General features: G+C 40.0%; 1 protein-coding gene across 5 annotated transcripts in view; it reads right to left on the reverse strand.

The window, feature by feature from the left end:
* The window catches only part of ARHGAP18 (Rho GTPase activating protein 18), a 182,439-nt gene that overhangs the window by 92,295 nt on the left and 65,812 nt on the right, over positions 1-24,332 (reverse strand). The window contains exon 1 of one of the 5 annotated variants that reach the window (XM_053592063.1): positions 11,237-11,399. The exons of the other annotated variants lie outside the window; for them this stretch is intronic. The gene's annotated coding sequence lies outside the window, so the exon portion shown is untranslated. Of the gene's footprint in view, positions 1-11,236; positions 11,400-24,332 lie in introns of those variants that run through there. 5 annotated transcript variants of the gene reach the window in all.

The raw sequence follows: 24,332 nt of genomic DNA on the forward strand, positions 1-24,332 counted from the left end.
AATTTTATTTTCATAAAGTATCACTTCTACTCCTCATTTAAAATATTTTGACAAAATTGCTAGTGAAAGAGCAAAAGAGCCACGAGAGAACAGGGTGACAATGAAATGGTACCAGCAGTTTGCCTTTACTAAGCTCTCACCATCAGCCAGGACTCAAACATTTGCAAAGGTACTTTTTGCATTTACTCCTTACAACCTTACTATCCCAATAAGTCAGTTAAGAAACAGAAGGAAAAGTGGTGAAGTAACTTGCCCACTCTCTCACTCTAAGTGCGAGAGCAGGACTCAGGCCCCAGGCAATGCCCATTGGCTTGCCCAGGTGGCTAATGCCTTCCCCTGATAGCCTCTAATTAAGAGGGTGGGTGGCAAGATGAAGGTTAGTCCAGTCTGACACTGAACTAACAAACATGTAGGCACTCAAGGAGCTTTAACATTCCCCTAACTGGTGCCATAATCTGGAAAGCCCACAAGAGAAATTACCACCAAAATCTAAAAATGATGGGCATTTCTCTCTGGAGCATCTCATGTAATATAGCCACCTGCCTTCTCTCGAGTTTATATATAAATAGATAGAAAGCAAGGAAATGCACTGGTTCCTTACCCTAAGAGATGATTAGAGAATATCTCAGAAGGAATACGAAACATCTTCATTGTTCTTCCTCACACCTTGTTTCTTGGGATCCACATAAGCAACTCCCCTCCTGATGTCCCTGTGATGAACTGTGCAGCCAGCAAATAGCTACCAATTCCAGGCCCACTCCCACCTCCAAGGTCAGCCAATAGCCACCTCACTCCAGACACCCTGCTCCATACCTGCTCACAACTGGAGGAACAACTGAATCACGTATAAGAACCGACCGATAAGGGGCCAGGATCATTTTAAATAGCAGCTCTTATTTCTGCTTAATGTATAAGACAAATCCACCAAAAAGCCTAGTTGGTGTCACTGGGGTCAGACACTTGGATTCATTATATCAAGTGTCAGACTTGAGTCTTCCCTGGCAGCATTCTGGAAGAGTTACTGAATGGTGACAGAAGTGGGAGAGAAGGTTTCTCCCATCTTGTACAGTGGTCAGTTTTCCTATCATAGTTGAAAACGTAGTGATCTGTGGCCAAAGTAGTCAACGTCTCCTTAGAAGTAAACGAGGTAAGGAATGTTATTTCTGCTTTCTGAACAACCTTAAAGGTTAGATGACCCCAGTGAGTTGAGAGAGGACAAGTCAAACATCACCATTAGAACCTACATCACCAGGTATAAAACGGGGTTTAAGATAATGAGCCACTGAATAGTCACTAGTATATGGAACCACCAAACTCTTAAAAACCAATCCCTGATGGTCTGTAAAGAGCTTGCTGTGCACACTGTGGGTGGTTTCTGAGCTTGCTCACTCTTCACATCTCCAAAGTTAGAGTTCCTGTGAGAAACTCGCCTTTTTCACTGTAATGACAATGGAATGAAAATACTCAAACCACGCACAAAGCGTCATATAGATACTACACTTTGTAGAGCTTCATTATAAGACTGTTACAATAATAGTCATAAAAACACCGGGAAAGGAGGATGTGTGCAGCAGGCGTTCCACTGAAGGACATTCCTCAGGGATTCTAGGTTTCGTTCCTCCCATCAGCCGCTGGATGTGTAACCCTGAGCAGTCGCTGTATCTCTCCAACATGCACTTTTCCACGTAAGAAAAGAGACAAATGACATTAGAAGTCCTTATACACAAAAATCTATGATTCCAAGGTAAAGGTGACATCATCTGAAAACATGAAGTATTGCTTGTACGGTTTTTTTAAACAAAGGAAAACAATATTCAGGTGTAACAGAAGTAAGGGTCTGACAAAGGGGAAAATGTATTACAAGTTGTCTCCTTAAAAACTACCGGCTCTTTTTAGGAATTAAAGGCTGTATTTATGCCCAAGGCCAGTAGTTAGTCAGAGGGGAAAGGGAGTGTTCTTTGAACCACGGGAGATGGCTCAACCTGATTGTCCTGACAGAGGTCCCAAGATTGTCTTTTATCAGAGATGCTCCAGTTAAACAGTTAAACAGCCCAAAGCTGAAAGCTCTCATGAGAAGCTCTGTCCTTCTGCTGAAAAGGATGATGGTACTCTAAGATGAGAGTCTGCTACCTTCCTCATTTGCCAGCAAATTAACATAAAATTCTCTTTCTTTTTCCTCAAACCACTTATCCACATTCTTCATTCAGCCCTGGGGACAAGTATCAAATTTTCAGAATACCAGGACAATAACACCATTGAATTTTTACATCACTGAATCTAGATAATGTTAACAACAAGGCCAGGTCTAAAATTATAAATTAAGAGAGATTGTCAGAGTCCTGCGCCAAACGTCAAATTTAAACAGTGACTTTGGTTAATATACTTCTTGTTACCCTTTCTTGTTGTTCATGAGAATTATACTTGCTTACAATTACAGGTAGCTGGTTTTAGCCAGTTTAGTGAACTCTTCCTTTCACCAAGCATGCCAATTTAAACTTCTGGTTCTAAAAGAAATAAGGCAATAAGGTATCATTGTAAAGTATTTATATTCTATCTCTTGGTTAGATTTGTGTGTGTTGTTTGGCAAATTCCTGGAAATGTCCCAACATTGAACATTGATGCTTACAGAATATTCAATGAGAGAGACAAATTAAGAATGGTTAAACTATTTCTCAAATTTTGTCACCATTAAGAGTACCTTGAAAAGCTTGTTGGCTCTTTCCCTTGACACACATCTCTAATCTTCTTGGGTCTTCTAGACCTTTCATACGTCACTTCTTCATATCATGATTTTTTCCTTGTCCTTGCAGAAACCTTTCCTTTCAAACTTCAACACTCTCACCGCCGGTCAGCATTACTTCCTATACAACTGTCATCAAAGCTATGAGTAATTTCAGTGTGTGAAAGAGAAAGGAAATTCAAGATAGAAATAATAAAGAAGTAAAGAATAAAACTAGTGTGTATCTTCCACATTGCTTTGCAATCATGCCTTATGTTCTACCAAAGCAGAGTTACATAACCCTGTTGTTGTAAGATAGCAGAGAGATGATTACGTGCATGGAAGTTACTCTAGCTCGCCCTGGAGAGCAAGCTTCAGGTGTGTATTCTTTCAAAATGCCCCACTGAACCCCAGGGGACCATACAGCAAGGCCCTTTGGGTTCTCTGAGCAATGTTTACACAAATCCTAAAACAAAATTTCCCCTTACATCTCTGAGCATACATTTGAACCTAAATGCATTATGGATTAGAAAGCTGTGGTTCTCCATTGATTTGTTTTCTAAATCCATGGTGATACAACATTTGCCCTCAAGAAAAGCTATAGACAAAGACATCACTCAAATAATATACACAAGACACTCAACAGATATCTGCTCAACAATTGCAGGAGCCATTGATTAAATTCATGCAATCTACAGATATTTAGATTGGCAGAGCTTCTGCACCAGTCTCTGAGTCACCGGGAACGTATCTGCCCCTACGGAGATACATGTAGTAGCACCCAACCCAAAGTGATGCCTATGTCTCATGCGCAGACTGAGGTTAATTTGTCTGGAGTGTGGCCTGAGTTTCGGAATTTTAAACTGTTCTAGTTCAAGACCAGCCTGAGCGAGATCAAGAGTGAGATCCTGTCTCTAAAAATAGCTGGGTATTGCAGTGGGCACCTATAGTCCCAGCTCCTTGGGAGGCTGAGGCAACAGAATCACTTCAGCCCAAGACTTTGAGGTTGCTGTGAGCTGTGACACCTCGCCACTCTATCCAGGACAACAAAGTGAGATCCTGTCTCAAAAAAAACCTTGAATCCAGATGTAAGATTTACATGTGTTCACTAACCCAATGCAAAAAACATTTCTAAGTGCTTAAAATTTTCAGAATAAAAAACTGGCGAAACAATTATCAGTCACCTTATCATTTTATCATCTTAGCTAAGATATTACTGACTTGGGTACAAAACTCAGCTCATCACAACCAGAAAACTACTTTCAGATGATGGGAAAGTTTATGAATTCACTTAATAACTTAATTCTAATTTGTAAAAAGAGTTTCTATCAACTTTTTGTCTCAATGCTTATTTTAAAATGTTTTCAATATTTGTAGTCCATTCCTTTACTGAATGTCAATTCAGAATATTGTGAGCATAAGACGCACTTGGGTTTCCTCTATACTGACCCTAATAACACTAATTACATTTAAAATAAATCCTTAATATACCCAGTACATTTGATTTGTCCTAATTTTGCCTCTTTCTCCTAAGAGATGTTACAAAAATGTTCCAATTTATATTTATTATACAATCAGTCTATTCCAACACCATCTGTTGTCTGGACAGTTATTATTCATAAAGGAAACTGTAGTTATTTATTATTTATATCCCACCAATTTGATATTCTTTCTCTGGCAAGAACATAGAAAGAACAGCAAGAAACATAGCTAGAAAAGCAGATTGGAGCCCTGACTTGGAAAATACTCATTCTTAAGCATGTACTCATTTGGAAAATATTTACTGAGAACCTACTATGTGCCAAGCAATAGGAATATGATTATACCCGGGCCAAACACAATCCCAAATTTATGGTCTCATTGTGAATACAAATATGCATGACACAACTAGAAGGTTGCATTTGGAAAGTTAATCTGATAATCAGAATTAAATTAAACCAGGCTGGTATTACAAGTGCATATCATGCATAAATAATTAATTAAAGAGGGGGGGCTCTTTCATGAAAACCAAGTTTGGTGATAGAGCCCTCCTGAACAAGTTGCTTTCCATTTCACTTTTATTTCTCTTTCCTCCTGCATTAACAATTCCTCCCGTAATAACAAATTACCACAAACTTTATTTTCCCATCCTAAATCAGGATCTAGGAGATCCATCTCTTGCAGTATCTGGTGCAACTGGCGTTCTTTTGCTATGGACACATGGCTCCAGACTCTACCTCCATCTTCACATACTTCTCTATCTGCGTCAGATCCCACTCTTCCTCCAAAAAAGAAACCTGCAATTGCATGTAGACCCCACTGGATAATCCAGGATAATCTCCCATCTCAAGATCCTGAACTTAATCACATCTGCAAAGACCATTTTCCAAATAAATTAAGATCGCAGGTTCCAGGAATTAGGACCTTTTTTATTTTTGGAAGCGATTATCAGACTATCACACCTACAGAAAGCCTAAGAGTGAAAGGGACAATGATAATAATAACAACAATAATAATAATAATACAACTTGACTTAAGCATAGTATTTACAGTTCTGCTCCAAATACATCTGAAGAGTTTACCTGTTTTTGAACAGGTCCCCAAATGCAACGTTGTTTACTCCTCTGCTATTTCATATTTATGGTGAGAATTTAATTCAATGAGGCCAGAAAGCATACAAATTATAATATTATTACCTTTCTTTCTCCTCAGTCATCACTCAAACAGCTCCCATAACTTTCTCACTTACCAGCTGGAGAAGTCTGGCTTGGTGTTTCCCTATATTAAATCCCCAACAAAGTTCAGCAAGGCAGCCCTGCACAGGCTCAGTTCTCACCTCCCTCACCGCTATACCTCCTCATGCAGTCTAGTCTTTAAAATCAGAGATGAATCTGGGCAAGGCCAAAGCCTGGTGGAACCTGGCGGAATCTGGTGGAACCTTGGACCTGGATCCTGCCTTTCCAGAAGGAAGGCGTGACGGGGCATTTACCCTGGGACATTCCAGTTACAGTCAATTTTCTATAGCTATAAAAGTAGGCCTTACCTAAAGATGCTAAGAAGCCTAAGGCCAGAACTACATGGCTAAAAAGAAGAGTTTGGAGAAATCTCAAGATTCCGGTGGAATGCTGAGGAGTCATTATGCCTGTCGCACTTTCGCAATTACAGTAGAGGAAACTAGGCCAAATCTTTGCCCTCCTACCCAACCACTTGAGTAAAGCTGTCACACAGATCACCATAATCCTGACTTGCCTTTTTCTTTAGCTACCTGGGAGAATGGAGAACTGCTGCCATTGCAGAATCCACGTGCTAAAATCCTTATTCAAAGTATTTAACATTGTTAATACAATAGAAAACATCCTGATATTGAGAATCTAATATGAATCAATAATTAGGTATATATAAACCCCATTTACTTTAACTCCACTCCAAATCTGAACTAGTACATAAATTCAATTCTTAGCCTCTCAAGCAAGAATAAAAATACCACCCCATAGACTATGACGCCACTACAAATACATTTCCATTTTTATTTGGCATTTTTTTTTTGCTCTTATAAACAGAGTAAATAAAATAATTCCTTGCATTATTGCATTGGTTTAAAATACACTAACAGGAAGACAATACAAAATGATTAAGAAAACAAATCCAGGGATATTAGACAAAGGTTGTGTATAAAAGGCAAAGACTTAAAACACTTTATTTCCTATTCTTGTTTTCCAAAAGCATGGTAAGCAAGCTCACAGATAATTACTCACAAGGTAATGCCTCGTCTCCTCTGCTTTATTTACGGGCTTGCCTTCAGGCAGCAGAAGTCCCATAAACGTCTGTTGTTGCCTGGCCACTATATCTCATCATGTAGTATCTTTCCACTCCAGTGAAAAGCTCATATTCTCTACCAGAGCTCATTTGAACTTATCAAATTTATAATTTAACAACTGGTGCCAACAGAACACATTGTAATTACAGGATCAAAGAATTTTAAGAGGAAGAGTCGCTGGAGATCCAATGTACAAAGGCGGACACTGCATCATGCCCCATGAGACTATCTGAGCAAAAACCCTTCCCCTTGTCTCCTCCCAGCTTTGGCTGACCCAAGGGAAAAGGACAATATTGGTGACTGGTAAGTATACAGACATGCCAGGGTCACAGAAGATGTAACTCCAGCTCTGGAACATAAAACCTGTGCCATTTTTCTTTGCCAAGGCAAGATCCAGACATGCCCACAGAAGCTCACCCATCTCAATTCCATGTGCCTCAGGCTGGCTTCCCTTTCTGGCACCCGGAACAAGGGGGAGGCCTTAGCGCCAAGTACAAGTACAGATCCAAAAGGAATCAAACCATTGCCTTCACCATCACAAGTTGCAATTGGCATCTCTTTGTGGACAAGTGGGTGGCATTATCTTTCCAGGGTGTCCAACCTGTGGCCCTGGGGCCACATGCAGATTACTTAAGGACTGTTTTGCTTATCTGTAGTGTTGGATATCACAAAAATTATACATAGTCCTTTTTGGTGAGGGGGCTCATCAGCTTTCATTAGTGTTTGTGTATTTAACATGTGGCCCACAGCAACGCTTCATCCAATGTGGGGCAAAGAAGAAAAAAGGTTGGACACTCCTGCAAATGTAAACAGTTACTGAAACATGGATTTCTGACATTGGTATTAGTCAAATTCTAAAGTATTATTTGGGTTAAACAAACAAATGAAAAAAGCTAAAACCCTAAAGATACAAGGAAAGATTGCTTTATCCCAAAGCACTGTCATGTAATAGGCAAACATTTATGGCTGTACACAGCACAGCTGGCATTAAGCAGATGTAAGGATTCTAGGGTATCAAGAAAACAGCCGGATGTGGTGGCTCAAGCCTGTGATACTAGTGACTTGGGAGGAGGAGGCAGGAGGTTTGCTTGAGGTCAGGAGTTCCAGGCTGCAGTGATCTATGATAATGCCACTGTACTCCAGCCTGGGAGACAGAGCAAAACTCTGTCTCTTAAGAAAACAAAAAACAACCAAACAAAAAAATACCTTCAAGGCTTTTATGGGGTTATGGGGTTATATTCTAAGATGGATACAGTAACTAGACACATGTAGCTGAGAAGAAACAGGGACTAAACGATAAAACAGAATTTTTTTTTTATGAAAATTGCACACAATGCATTTCTTATCAAAAAACAATGCATTTTTATCAAAGAACATAGTTGATGATATTATATTCTATTGACTATGCTATTTCTTTCTCTCCACCCAACCTCTTCCCCCACTTCCCTGTCTTTTTTCACTGTTATGGTTTCAAGCAATTTTTCCCATACTTCCCAAAAATATTTTTTTTTTAAATTAAAGTGTTCGGGCATGGTGGCTGACACTTGTAATCCTAACACTTTGGGAGGCTGAGGGAGGAGAACTGCTTGAGGCTAGGAGTTTAAGACCAGCCTGAGCAAGAGGGAGACTTAGTCTCTACAAAAAAATAGAAACATAATGGAGCCTGTTAGCACATGCTTAGAGTCCCAGGGACTTAGAAGGCTGAGGCAGGAGGATGGCTTGAGCCCAGGAGTTTGAGGTTTTACTAAGCTATGATGATGTCAGCATACTCTAGCCTGGGTGACAGAAAAAGGCCCTATCTCAAAAAGAAAAAGAAAAAGAAGAAAAAATTGGGGGTATTTTATCAAAGACTATAGTTAATGACATTATTATATTGACTATTGCAGTAAGTAAATAAATACCGAAATTTCATTTCATCATAGCTTACTGCAACCTCAAATAAGGGCATTTTATTTTGAGAAATGAAAAACTGCCATCCCCTTTCATAAGATTCATGTCATTACAATACTTAATCACATAAAAGAAATTTGTCCTCAAATTCATTTAAGTATAAACAAACCGTATCAGCTCCTTTCATATTTTGATTATGAACGTGACTTACAGGGCAAGAATGATACCGGTTAACAAAGAGAAGGGAAAAACCCTTATGAGTCAAAAATGTAATGGAGAGAGGCTGGAGCCAGCAAAGAATCTCCCTATCTCAGGCTTTCTCAGGGGCCAGTCCAATCTACCTTTAACAACACAATCATAAAGAACCAAGGTGTCTCTCTGCCTGGTGTGGAGTGGACAAGGTAAATGAAAACACCACCAAGAATGACAAAATGTTATAGGCAGGCCTGGAAAGTCATGTGCAGGTGGACCCCTGGAGGAGTTCTGCTAAGAAAGAAACCATACACAAACACTGGAAAGAAAATGACTTTTTAAAGTGTGGACTAAAAGGACAAACAGCTCAAGGCCAAGAAACCGACGCTGACAGCGTGAAATGATTGAAGGGCCGATTAGGACTGAGTCTCAGCAGTTGAAAAATAAAATACAGAGCTGAGAAATTAGGAAGAAAAAAAAAAAAATAACAGAGCTCAGTAACAGGCTCCTTGAGCAGGCCCGAGGAGAGATGTCAGCAATGAGTCAGATGTCAGGAGTGGCCGACCAGCAGGCCTGCCAGGGACCAGGAGGAAGTGGGAGAGGAAACGAGGCTGCTTGAGGCTGCCTAGCTAAGAAACATTCTAAATGGTTACAGGGCTGTGGTTTCTCCAGCAAAGACCCACGTGTGAAACATTCTGTATTCTACACTCTGATTAAAAAGTAACTTTGAGGGCAGTAACATATTAACTACACAAACTATTGCTTTAAGATAGTAAGCCTAGGAATGTGCCTGTACGAAAATATAGAGGGAAAGTATAATTCAAATGTGGTTAGCTCCCGGAGCAGGGCTATAAAATGACCTTTACTTCCTTCTTTATACTTTAATTTTTCCATATTTTCTCTAATGAGAAGGCTATTTTGTAAGTAGGATTTTTGACATTTCACAAGTGAACGTTAGCATGCTGTTAGTTTGTAAATCTCACAGTTGCACACACACACAGAGAACATGTTCGAAAACCTTAAGTATTATGGCACTTTTAGTTCACTAATATCTCTATGGAAGTTAACGTGGATCATCATGGTCTGCCATCTGGTGACTTTCCCATATTTAATGTAGAATCAGAAGTACACACATTGACCTTACTGTAGCCAAAATATGAAGGCCAAGAAATTTCAGCCCAAATAAATAAATTTACCCTTAAAGCCTGACCCTACCCTATGGAATTTTTCACTTAGATCTGTGAAAATTCCTATAGAATTAAAGAAGATATCAGCTTTCAGATGTTGCAGTAATAAATACAGCATTTTATGATCATGAAGAAGGAGAATGGGCCCTTCCAAAGAAAACTGGGCAGATCCTGTATGAAAGGTCATTGCAATACGGAATAGCCCAGGCTGTGGACAGGGGACACCGAGCAGTAATTGACAGAACAGACTCAGAACCAGACTGTCAGGGCTTGGAACTCAGCTTCACCACATTCCTAGCTAGTCACCTCGAACCAGCTGCACCTCTGTGCCTCAGCTTCCCCAAATTGTAAAACACAGACCATACTGATGTCTACACTTACTGCATTGTCAAGCACATACAAATCAATATTCAAATATAGGGAGGATCTTGTAAAGCACATACAATGGCGTCAGCCAAACAGAAGGTACTGTGTTAAGTCAGCTATTGTGATATATTTTTTTATCATAAAGTAAGAGGTTGAAAACGCCAGCCTTCTCAAAAATTCTATTTCAATGCAACCATAAACCGCACTGATCATGTGGTGCTAAGGCTTTCCATTAAAAATACAAGTTGCTTTTTTTCCTCTCCCACTTCTGCTTATTTTTCCCTCTGACCAGATTAATATAGTTGATACTAGAGTTCCTCAAAATAGTAGCATCTAACAGCAAGAGGCCTTGATGTTTTTTTTCTCCTGGCTCAAGTGCACTCTTAAACCCACCCAGTCTAATGTATTCAACAACCCCGTATGTGAGCAACTTTCAAAATCAAAGGCAAATTGATTGTTAAAGGAAAATGCCAAGGTGGCACCTGTGGCTTAAAGGAGACGGGCACCAGCCCCATATACCAGAGGTGGTGGGTTCAAACCCGGCCCCGGCCAAAAAAAAAAAAAAAAGAAAAAGCCGGAACTAAAAGAAAATAAACTTATGTTTTATGAAAGGGAGATCTAACATGTAGATCTCCCCCAACGCCGCATAGCTTCTCAGAACCCAACTCTGCGGATTTCCTCAGGTCATCCCTCTGGATAAAAGACTCTCTTCCCAGCAGGGCCGTCCATCTGTGTAACGAGCACCAGCGCCAGCTATTGCCAATGCCCCTGTCTCATGCCCCCCAACACCATGGCTGCCCTCTGTCTCCCTCAGCTGTGCCCTCATTTTTACTCATTCCTGAGTGAGCGTGTCTGACCAGCCTCCCTGCACATGCTACATGTGATTATCTGGGAGCACTTGGAAGCACCTCCTGCCCCCCAGATTTCACCAAGGAGAGCAGCTTCCAGCCAGCACTCTACTATTAAGATACCAATAAGACGCCTAAGCAGGGAACTGGAAAATGCCAGAGGCTTATCCAGAATTCCCTCAACTCCTCTCCAAAACTCAGCCTCTTCTCTGTGACACTGAGAAAGCTCCCCACTCACCTGGACACTGAGGAGCAATGTGGGTTGAGCTTCCTGAATTCTCAGATTTGTAACCACAGAAGTGTTAATACAGACTTGGTCTTTCTTCAGATTCCCATTACTTGAAGGAGTCAGTGGAGTCACCTAATCAACTTTCTTTATAAGCCACACAATTTCAGTACCTCAGGTCAGTAACTGGCTACCTGTGCTGAGCAGGTATTTAGGGACCGGCTTTTATAAGCCAAATATACCACACCCTCTGGACTTAGAACTGTAGTTCACGGTTATCAGAGAAACTGTTAACTGCCAGTTTCCAACTTTCTAAGTTACTACAAATGGAAGAAACTACAAATGTCTGGAAGTGCCAAAGATCTGGGAGTCTACAGCTCAGGGCTGAAACCTCATTGGTGCAGAAGCAAGAAAGTACTTCCTGCCTGTCTGGGGCTGATAAGCCACAACCCCTTTCCTCTCCTCAAGACCCAAACAAGACTCATCAGGACACCTGAGCTCAGCCTCAAAGCCTGCCAAAGGAGGCCTGGCCCGAGGACGTGCCTGGATTCTCTTCCCAGCGCAAGGGAAAGCAGCAGTGAGCATCCGTGTACTAGGCAGGCTTCGTTACAAGAAACGGTCACTACTCACACGTCATACAAAGAGCCATCCAAGAAACTCTTACCTGTAGCTGTACTGACCTTCTCCCATCTCCTCCTCACACTGCCTATCTCAGATTCACCCACAGATATATAAAAACTATGTTCAAGACAGAACGGAGAAGGAAACTATCCCAGATGGCATCACAAGTTCACTAAGGACCGAGAGTTTTTCAGTTGTTTGCAAAGGGCCTGCAAGCTTTCCCTCATTTAATCTTCACAGCGCCATTGAGGCATAGAGAGGTTTGGAAACTCGCCCATGATGCGACAACTAGCAGGTGACCAGTCCACGCATCATCCAGAGTCAGCATACCGTCATTCCATTATAACAGTCCCAGTTCAGTAGATCCAAGCATCCATGATGGAGCAGATAGTGTTCAGAAAAACAAGGTCACAAGTAGATACTGATGGAATACCACTCCAGTTCCTTAGTCAACATTGACCTTAAAGACTTGCGATAGGCTAGGTGTGGTGGCTCATACCTGTAATCATTTTGGGAGGCCAAAGAGGGAGGGTCACTTGAGACCAGGAGTTTGAGACCAACCTAAGCAAGAGTAAAACCCTGTTTCTACAAAAAATAGAAAAATCAGCACACCTGTAGTCCCAGGTACTTGGGAGGCAGAGGCAGAAGGATGGCATGGGCCTAGGAGTTAGAGATCACAGTGAGCTATGATGATGGGAGACTATGTCTCAAAAAAAAAAAAAAAAAGATCTGTCACAAATTGGCCTCAACTACCCTGTCCAGCCTTTCCCTCCCTCTCCCCTCTAGCCACGTCGGCATCCTCTTAGCATAAACTCCCACCCAAACTTCCCTCTCCTCTGAATGTATACACCTTCCCCCAAAGCCCAATCCTATCCAACCACACCCCATAGCAGGACTGTTTTTACATGTCTATTATAATGATAAGACTCTCAGTGTTATAACACAGATACATGTCAGAACTCATCATCCTTAGCAGAAATTTGAAAAATTCACAGGAGTCTACTCTGCACAGCACCATGCAGCTAGCATGTACGGCACACAAAACACTTGTTCACAAGTTCCACGAAGTTACTGTAGCACAGTTTAAAAAAAAAAAATACGTCTTATCATTAATAGCTGCTACCAGTGACGATGAGTTAATCCTTTGGAGTCTTGGTAGACTGATGCTCAGAGTACCACATCTACCCTGTTTCCCCGAAAATAATAAGGTGTGCTCCCAAAGATGCACTAGGTCTTATTTTCAGGGGACGTCTTATCTTTCCTGTAAGTAGGTCTTATTTTCGGAGGATGTCTTATTTGTGGGGAAACAGGGTAACTATTGCCTAAGATAAAAATCTTAAATTTTCTTTCTATCCTCTTGAGAATCTCACACATAGGGTCAAGAAGAGGCAGATTTTAAGATTCTAGCATCCAAAATGGATGTGCTATTACTCGTATTTGCCTGAAATTTAGTGAACATGAAGAATCAAGAGGTCAGGTATTAAAATTTCTAAAGGAATAAAGGGGTGTTGTCACTAATAATCATCTCTGGGGCTTGGGAACATGTTTATCAGTCCCAAGCAAGGACGACACTAGGAGAAAGAGGACACACTTGGAAATGTTACCAGAGTGCTTTCCTGGAGGAGAGCAGATCGTGAAGGGATGATAATTCACTCTGACTTTATGGTTTGGGGACTTTTTTGTTGTTTATGTTTTTGTTTGTTTGAGACGGGGGTCTTGCTCTGTTGAATCATCATAGTTTACTACAACCTCACATTCCTGGATTCGAGCCATCCTCTTGCCTCAGCCTCCTAAGTAGCCGAGACTACAGATAGGCACCACCACACTCAGCTAAGTTTGCTATTTTTTGCAGAGACACACACACAAAAAAAGAAAAGAATAGGCTGGTCTTGAACTCCTGGCCTCAAGTGATCCTCCCTCTTTAGCCTCCCAGAGTGCTAGATTACAGACATGAGCCATGGTATCCCACCTACATTATAGTTTTGCATTCAAATGTCCTTTAAAGACCACGTATGGTGGCTCACACCTGTAGTCCCAGCTACTCGGGAGGCTGAGGCAGGAAGATCCCATGAGCCCAGGAGTTTGAGGTTGCTGTGAGTTGTGATGACATCACTGGGCTCTCCAGGGCCACGGAGTGAGACGCTGTCAAAAAAAGAAAGGAAGGAAAAGAAGGAAAGGAAGAAAGAAAAAGGAAGGATTTCTGAAATTATGCTGGAAGTATCTGAGCGTGAGACAGAAAGTATATATGGACAGCTTTCTATTCCTCTGCTTCATGACTCAGAATAATTATCTGTTTCCTTTACACAGGGACCTAGAAAATGGCTCCCCTGGGAAAATGATTCTCCCTATACCAACCCCATTCCCGGCACCCCAGCCTTCAAATTTCCATTCTGAACTCCAAAACTACAAAGCAATTTAAGTCCATTTGTCATCTAATTTTAAAAGGAAGTTGGTCCATTCCTGTTTTAAATAATTGCCTAAATTTAAATTATGACTCTAATGTTAGCACTGAGCATACATCCAAGTGCTTTGCCTGAACAGCTCATTTAGAACATTTTATTCGTTATAAAATCAACATGTCACGACCATGTAAATGTGTATGAAATGTGTACGAAATTTATAAAAATGTGCCAACAATTTATTCATATGTTATCTTCACATATGTGCAGTGCCTAAAATGGTACAATCCAAAAAAATGAATAAAAATGAATAAATCCACTGAACTAATTATAATGCTCATCAGATAGATTTCTACAAATGTTATAGTTAAAATGGAACACACTTAAATATCTGCTGTAGCTTAAAAGCAGTCAACTCTACCCTCCTCTCAAGACATCTGTCATCACATACACCATAAATTCTCTAACTGCAGAGCGATTCATGTTCCAAATATAATAAAATGTGACAACAATTGAGATAGTAAAGAACTGTTTGGCTACATTACTCACAAGTACAATTTTAGAATCGATAGATAAGGTTCCTTTATAAACAAACACTTAATATTTTCCTTATTTACTTTTTTCTGAGATGTAAAGCAAATGAAATATTAAATGGTTTCCATGTATTCAGAGAGGATACACACCCATAATCCAGCATTATGTAGATTCACAGCATTTCATATGTCTCCTCTCAAAAAGAAAAACACTTCACACTACAATTTCATGAGCTTAACAACATGTCATAACCTAGAAGATTCATGAGAGACCAAATAAGTTTTATGTGCTCTCACAATATTAGAATGTTTTCTTAAATCTCTGAAATTGGAAAGTCACTTCAATGCTATCCTTACCTAGTCAATACAAACTACTTTTGAGATACTTTTAAAAGAGACCAGAAGGGGCCCAGCGCAGTGGCTCACGCCGGTAATCTCAGCACTCTGGGAGGCTGAGGTGGGTGGAATGCTTGAGCTCAGGAGTTCCGGACCAGCCTGAGCAAGAGCAAGACCTCATCTCTAGAAATAGCTGGGCATTGTAGCAGGTGCCTGTAGTCCCATCTACTTGGGAGGCTGAGGCAAGATAATCACTTGAGCCCAAGAGTTTGAGGTTGCTGTGAGCTGTGACACCATGGCATTCTAGTGAGGGTGACAAAGTGGGACTCTGTCTCAAAAAAATAAAAATTAATAAAATAAAAAGATGCTAGTCATAAGCAAAATCACAGCTTAATAATTGTTTTGCATCTTAATAATTTACATATTGGGCTCCATTTAAGCTGATTTTTTAACACAATATGTGTTATAATACTGTACAAAATTCTGACAATTTAACTGGTCACTCAATCTTTAATTTAGTGATCAAAATGAGATGGGGAAAGCAGCAGTTCATATGCTCAAGGGAGAGAGAAGGAAGTGACCCAGACATGGTCGCCGTCAAGTAAATACACTGACACACTTTCCCTAAACCCAGTCCTTGATAAATGACTGCACAGACTTTGGCCCCAGCTATTATCAGTACGGGGCCCTTAAAAGTCGAGACGTCGACTTCAAGAGCAAGAAAACAGGATCTGGGGAGGTAATCATGCACGTCCTTTGCTGCATCATCTCCATGGAAAGATCTGTCCCAATCTAACAGGACTCCTGTGCACAATTTCACATTTTGCTGAGTAAGCTGTTTTTCCTTACGCAATTCACTTTCAATCATTTCTTCAAAATGTTCAGATTATTATGATTTTAGGTGAAGACATGAAAAGTGGCTCTCTCTGGCTTGGCATGGTGACTCACACCTAGGAAGGGACAGTTGATCCTGTCACTGAACAGACCCTGCAGGCCCAGAGAGCCTCTCTTTCTTCAGACTGAAAACTCTGGGCCCACTGGCCTAGCACGAGAGCTGGGCAGCCTGTGCACTTCAGAAGATTTTGTTTTCACACTGTAAAATGTTTTACTCTTCAAAATACACACATCCTTCCTTCTTTTTCCCCAAAGAAGCAGGTTGTCAGGGAGTTGAGCTTGTCTGAGCAGTTCCCTCTCTCAACACTATTTCATTATTCTTGGTTCCCAGGGGACGCGGGTTCGTATTTTCCCTGTCCTCCCTGCACTGGCTCTGTTGCCTTGGCAGTTTTGGAAGATCCCTCCATGCAGACCATTTGCCTAGGTGCAGAGAAATGGTGTCATGTCAAGGAGCTTAAAACTGCGTAGAACTGTAGGAAGCCAGGACAAAAGCAAACAGACATCACCCAAATAACTACCAGGAAAGGGCAGCACACGAATGACATCCTAAAACAGCAAGGACAGTCTGAGTGGACACACAGTTCTATTTCTCCTAAGATTTGCAATTTGTGGCATCAGGACATTCATGGGCACATGTCATGCAGGGACACCTTGGCCTGGAAATTACCTATTTATAGAACAGGTCTAGGTCTGGGACCAAGAATAAGGCAATCCCCATACTTTTAGCTTTCTGACAAATTTCAAATTACTTTGCCTAAAAAATGGAGATGATCTTAAAAGAGCTAGAGGGAGTTGATCACTTGGTTAATATTTATAAGCCAAGAAAATCCAGAATGCTCTGAAAGAGATCCATGGTTGAAAGATAGCTACAGCTATAAGCTCTTCAGTCTGCCAGCCTTCACTCGCCACCCTCTTGAATATTTTCAGTAAGTTAATCAAAAGAGCTTTTGAAACACCAAATAGGTCATTTTATTTTGAGATCTTTGGGTCTGTGGTAGGCCAAGACTTTAATGGCCTTGTCCTGAAGGGTTTGAGTGACTTTACTAAGTGAAAAAGGGCTGTTCATTGGCGACTGTGAGAATTCCGAGCTGCTTCACAGCCAGGGCCCTGCTGGGTTTCTCCAGATGGGAAGTTCTCATGCACAGAAAGAATACTGAAACAATCTAGATTGCTAGGGAAGAAGACCTGGAGATAATGGAGACTCACAACTACCCTAGTGTCCTATTTCTAGGGCTAAGGAGAATCTGATTATTCAGACTTTAAAACAAAACAAAACAAAAAACCATACTGGCTGTGATGATGGTGATGGTGGCAGTAGTGTTTTACAGGCGTTCCTTGTCACTGCATCGCTTTGCTAATTTTTCAGGAGATTCTCAGTGCATCTGAAGAGGATTTCCAGTTCACAAATGTCACTGATAGAGAAAGGGGCCCCAGCCCAGGACTTTCTCCCTGGCGCCCTCTGCAGGAACCCTTACTTCCACTCAGCCCCACAGGCTCCACCACGGCCGTGCCACATGGAACTGCTGCTTTGAATGTCCAGATCAGAGCCTGCCATAGAAGATGTTCTCCCCACGAACTGAGGTCCCACTGCCACTCAGACATACATGCTTTGAAGGGAGAGAAATCGTAACTGCACTGACTCTGCACCTCTCAGTAGAATGAAAATGGCCAAGGTTCAAATCAAAGTTGATCTACATGTAAGCTGTGAAATCTGGGACCAGTGGTCCCACGTACCTGCATTTTCTTTAATATGAGGACAATAATTCTCACCTTATGAGGATTGAACAAATTCCATTTTAAAATACTTGAAATACGAAGAGTACTTAACAAATATTTATTCTTATTTTCCTTTAAGATACAATTTGCCCTAGTTATATGAACAGCTGACCACAAAATGCCAGGAGACGTCTCAAGACTACATAAAATGATTTTCTAAATGGCAGAATTTTGTAAAACTATTTGCTACCTCATTGTAGCAATATCCTGGCACCTGAAAGTAGTTAAGGTGATTTCCCAATGTGCCTATTTTACTACCAATGAATTGCCCAGAATTCAGACTGGCATAACCTTCTCTAAACACCAAAGGGAGCAACAGAGCTTTTACTACAAAAACACAAATTACTAGTCCTTAAAACATTCCACTGCTTTTTCACTTGCTCTCGATACACTTCTAGAAATCAAATCAGTTTAGAAAAGTTGGAAACAAAATTATTCCTCTGAATTGCATAGTGGTAAAAACCCTGACAACAGACTACCCAGGTCCAAATGCCAGCTGGCCGTGTGACCCCAGGCGAGGCATTTCACCTCTCTGGACCTGTACTTCTTCATCTGGGAAGTGGGCACAACACCACCTACCGGACTGGGCTGTTCTGAGGCTGCAATGAGGTAAGGTAGCCTCTCCAAGTCGATGGCAGTAATCCTTACCCGAAAATCAATGTTCTGTTAAGAAAACACTGAAATTGTCCCGTTCTTTGAAGTGGAAAAAGATGTAACACATCTACCCAGAACACGAAACCAATTTTTTAAAACATAACACACAATGAAACTCCAAGAAAGAATAAAGAAAACTATTGTGTTAAAAATGTGAAATGCTTTAAATGCTGTTAACTGAAGACCAAACAATTAGTAAGATACAAGGTTGCTTCTAAGCAGCCACACGGCATATAGTCTCTTGGCTGCCACGGTGTGTGTTTTTCAAAATGTCTACATCCCACTAAACGTGACACTTGAGATATTTCCCCCACGTTTGTATTTAAAATGTCCTATTTGATTTGAGGGTATAATTATATATATAATTTTTCCCTATAAAGACATAGCGTAAAAAATCTTTTGCTGAAAGACTTGTGTTCTATGAAGCTTAGTTATGAAAAAGCAAGAAACATTCTTACTATGAAGTAAGTTCACCAAGGAGAGATTCTGCAGAGTACGCTTGATCTGTAAAATATATATGCTGGCCAGCAAAAGGAAAGCAATTTAAAAACTACTACTACTATTATCACTATAATGAAAGAGCACAAAATATCTTACTAATTCCAAAGTATAGAATGTTTACTATTTTTCCACATAGAAAGAGATAAGAGTATTTCAGGATTTCGAAACTTGTGTTCCCTAGAACACAGGTAGTAAGTGTTCTATAAGAAATAAGAGCCCCTAGGTCAAGTACATTCACGATATGCTACTTGCTACCACGTTTCTGCTTCTCTCTCTTACAGGTTTATAATACTTGCTAGGACATTACAGGTTACATGAAGTCCCACAGGGAACTTTGTTTATACCAAATTATTAGGCCACAAAACTCTTTTTTAATGGAACATCTATTAACATTGTTCCACACACAATTTGGGAAGCAGGGATCTAAACCAATCTATGGAAGAAATTTGCTTTAAGCAGATTAACAAAGTATTAGTCTCTCCTGAGATGTGTAAATAGCTATCGGAATAAGGCTTTCATTTTATGAGCCCCTCGCCTGGACTTTGCCTTCAAGCCTCAGGCTTTAAACTAAGCTCAAATTAAAAAAAAAAAAAAAAAAAAGATTAGTCTCCTTCTTTTGCCTACAAAATGGAGGTATGATTTCCAGTCTATAGCATAGGGGATGGAGAAACTAATGAAAACTTATTTCTCTAAGTGACACTAAAATTTTAGCAATTACGTAATCTGACAAAGCATCCCCATCATGTCTACAAACAACTCACACTGATGTATAAAGTTCCCAGAGAAACAGTGGCAGTAACCACGCTGAAGATACAAAGAATTTTCAAAGGAATATAAACATCTTGAAGTACAGTAGTATTTTCTTTTTTAAGATGTAGTATTTCTTGTAATCCGTAATTTAAGGAAAACACATTTTTCCTCCCTAGAGTTCAGAGGGCTGCTTAGTCACTTATCTTCTTCCTTTCTTTGAAGGAAGTGTGGCAAGAAGAGTTTAGAAATAGGTAAGTTTCTCGATAAGAACGGAAGGAAATCCTACAGTGATGCTATTTCTGTATGTGGAGGCTCAGTGATAACAGTTATTGGATGACTGCTAAATTTAACTACTGTACTGGGAGCAGAAAAATCAAGTAACTCAAATACTGACAATTAATTTTTATATAGCCTCTGGGATGTTTTCCATATGTAATATGTGATCTCAAAAAAATATTATGTACTCCCAAATACTACATTCATGTCCAATAGTCCCTTAGAGTAAATATCACTGGATGTAAACAAGCAAGGGCCTTTGGCAACTTAGCTATTGCCAAAGGAAGGGAATAGCTTAATTTATTATGCTAAAAGGATAACAGCTAGCTAATGTTTTTCACAAGAACTTACGATGTGCTAGACCCTGTCATGTTCTTTAAAAGGAAAAACTTATTTCTTAGGACTATACTCTTCCCAAATTCAAATTGGCACTTGTGCCCAAAATCAAATATGAGTTTATATCTTTTTTTAGAAAACATTTTTGAGAATCAAACATAATTTTTTGGAAGAAAAATCTATGTAATAAAGTGTCCTGCAAACAATAAAATCCCAGTCCTTCCAAAATATCAAATATCAATTCACAAATATAACTGAGTCCTATTATAGACATGGTATTAAATCCATCTAGGGCTTCAGATAAAGAAAAATTAATACCAGGTTCCTGCTCAAGCTATTTCTGCTCTTTATGAGCAGAAAAATTCTCCAATATAAAGTTACCAAACAAAGCAAGGCAAAAGGATAAATGGATACAGAGAATGTGTATTTATATACTGATGGAGAATATTAAAGTAAAGCTCCCAGAGAAATAGGTAACAAGAGTTATAGGTAACAAGACCATCAAAGGAAGCTGAGGCCAGATGCAGAGAGACTGGAATGGTAACTGACTAGCTTTTTGCCAAAGATGGCCGCCATCAACCCCTTCCTCTGCCTTTGTGTGAAGTCATGTCCCCAGGGAGAGCTGTAGCCTAATCCTCCATGCTCTTTTTTTTTTTTTTTAAGAAAAGTGTTATTATATTTTAGTGACAAGTTCTCAGTCTGTTGCCCAGGCTGGAGAGCAGTGGTACAATTATTCACTGCAGCCTCAGTCTGCTAAGCTGAAGTGATCCTCCCACCTCAGCCTCCCAAGTAGCTGGGACTACAGGCACACCATCACCACATTCAGCTAATATATTTTTTAACTCTTTGTAGAGATGGGGTCTTCCTACGTTGCTTAGACTGATCTCCAACTCCTGGCTTCAACTGATTCTCCTGCCTCAGCCTCTAAAATCATTGATTACAGGCATAAACTACCACATACCCAGTCTCCTCCCTGTTCTTGAATCTGAATTGGCAATAATTAGTTGCACAACAGGATGCAGCCAGTGACACAGAGTAACTTCTGAGGCTAATTCCCAAGAACCCTGGTAGGTTCTACCTGGACTTCTTGGAATGCTCACTCTGGGGCAAACCAATAAGAGTGGAAGAAGTCTGACTAACCTAATACCACCATATTATGAGGAGCCCAAGCTAGCGTACGTATTATTTGGTGCCCAGGCTGGTAATCCCTTTCCATGTGGAGAAAATACATGAGGAGAAAGGGATTACCAGCCTGGGCACCAAATAATACGTACGTGAAAAACCTTTCATCACCTCACCTCAGCTCATCATACTTGATGGACCTCCAAAAGAACTTGTGATCTGGCCGGGCATGGTGGCTGTAATCCTAGCACTCTGGGAAGCCGAGGTGGGTGGATTGCCTAAGCTCACAGGTTTGAGACCAGCCTGAGCAAAAACAAGACCCTGTCTCTAAAAATAGCCAGGGAAGGGGAAGGGAGGGGGGAGGTTTTGGTGGAGGGAGGGGGGAGGTTTTGGTGGAGGGAGGGTAATGGGTGGGGCCACATCTATGGTGCATCTTAGAATGGGTACAGGCTATTGCACTAATGTACACAGCTATGATTTAACAATAAAAAAAAAAAAAAGAAGAGAAAAAAAAAAAATAGCCAGGCGTTGTGGCAGGCACCTGTAGTCCCAGCTACTCGAGAGGCTGAGGCAAGAGAATCGCCTAAGCCCAGGAGTTGGAGGTTGCTGTGAGCTGTGACACCACAGCACCCTACTGAGGGGGACAAAATGACAAAAAGAAAAAAAAAAAAAAAAACTTGTGATCTTCCAGAATCTTAAAAGAAAACTGTTATTTTTAGTGCCTAAGTTTCAGGGTGGTTTATTACACAGCAACAGACAACTGATGTTACTAGCTTGCCCTTTAGGAAAAGGGTCATAAATTGGTGCAGGGGTCAGATTCAACCTGCAGACAGATCTTTTTGTTTTTGTTTTATTTGGTTTTTTATTTTTTTATTTTTGTTTTTTGCTTATTCATTTTTCTGAAATTCTAGCTAAAAACTCTAGCTAATGTTTTCCACCAAATCCACATTTATCTGAGGCCTGTGCTTTCCCGTCATCCACTTCACTCATTTGTTATATTACCTGCCAGGCCTCTATTGATTTTTTAGCATATAAACTTTGCTCCTATAAAAATGGGGAATAAGAAATTAATAGATTTATATATTATCTGAATATATCCAATGTGATGACAATGTATGATTATGTCATAATAGGAAATAACTCAAAAATTCTATAATTCAAAAGAATTTCAGTCTGGAAATATTGAAGTATATATCTTCATTTTCAATAATAAATTGAAAACTAACAATCAATGATATAGCTTTGACTATATATATTATTTGAACAGAGAGAAATGAACAGGCACACACTAGTAACTCTAGTAAAAACATTAATTATAGAATAAGTTGATCAAGTTACATCTCTCTAGACCACCTATAAATAGCCTAAGTTGCTTTCAAACTTCCAGTTGCCAACTTACTTTTTCTTACTCAAACCCAATCTCAATTATTCAACAAATTCTTTTAAAGTTTTATACCTCAAAAGGAGAACCAAAGCTTCCTAACTATGATCTCGAAAAAACTGTTTTAAAATCCATTTGAATTTTATCACAAAGCTCCTTCCAAGCAGCAATTCTTACATTTATTCCCTTCCCCGCCCCCCAGCATTATCATTTGTTCCCAGCAAGGACGCTCATGGTAGTTAGTTAAGATACACTTTAAATTTTTCAAAAACTAATTTAAAATTTAAGATATTCCACATTTACGTATCTTCAAACCCTAAGTTAACCACATCTCTAGGTATGATTTTAATTTTATGCTTTTCTTCAATAATACATAATTCCTATTATTTTCCTCAAATATAGATGTCATCTGAAAGTCACTAGCATTCAGGGATAAATCATATCTCTACAGCCAAACCACCAAAATTTCAAAGTTATGTTAGTGTGAATTCCAAGAGTTTCCTACAAAGTTCTGGTTTTACAGCAGCATAGTATTCAAGCATTTCTCATTTTACTACATTAATTACAGCATACAATTCTAATGTGATTCATCTAGGGTCACAAGAATAGAATGCATGTCACCTTTCACTTCCCTGTGACAAATGTAGATGAGTATGTAACCCCTTGTGGGAGACAGACGCACGTTTAGAAGATGTGGAAAGACATATCTGGGGGTATGCAAAGCTCCCATGTACTGTAGGAAGGATATATTAAAAGTAAGATCAAATTAGAGGCAGTGAAAACCCAGCACTTTTACTTCTCAATTCACAAAGCTCCTGAGAGGCAACGAAAAACGCTGAATAGTAACCCCCATCTTCGTTGAAGATTTTGAGTTTAAAAAGTTTATTTCTGAACCTGTGGTTGGGAACTCAGGGCCCGTTTGCTCATAAAAACAGTGCTACAAGTAAATATTATTTAAAATTTTCTGGCTAGGAAAAAAAAGAAATTAATCCATAGTCAGAATAAGAGAATTTACATATCATTTGTGCTATTTTTGTCCCTATGGAAAATGGCTTCTGTATGTTGGCATGCATCTCTACCCTCTCTCCAGTTCATCCTTCCTATGGGTACTTCCATCTCCACCAGAAAAGTCCCCAGTCTCTTAGAGGTGGAAGCAAAGCAGCCTGCTCTTGTGGGCCATTTGTAAGCCCAAACTATTAAGTTGATAGGAACTTGAAATGCAGGTGCAGGGAGGGATGTGAGAAGAACTGTCTGGGAAGACAAAGTTTCCTAGCCTACCACTTAGCACAGTAGGCATGTAAGCAAATTTATCATGTATAGCAGAAATGAAAAGAAAAACTAACAGCACTATGTGAAAAGGAGGATGGGGCCCAGCACTCAAGAGGCTATAGGGGGAAATATGTTCCCCAGATCTGTGCCATGAGTATCAGCTCAGCACTTCTGAGTTATTAGATCAACAATTGTTCACAAAGCATATAAATATATTTTAAGTTCAAAAAAACCATAAATGGTAGTTTTTTCTCAAATAC

The sequence above is a fragment of the Nycticebus coucang genome, chromosome 5 (assembly GCF_027406575.1).
Source record: "Nycticebus coucang isolate mNycCou1 chromosome 5, mNycCou1.pri, whole genome shotgun sequence".
Lineage (NCBI taxonomy): Eukaryota > Metazoa > Chordata > Mammalia > Primates > Lorisidae > Nycticebus > Nycticebus coucang.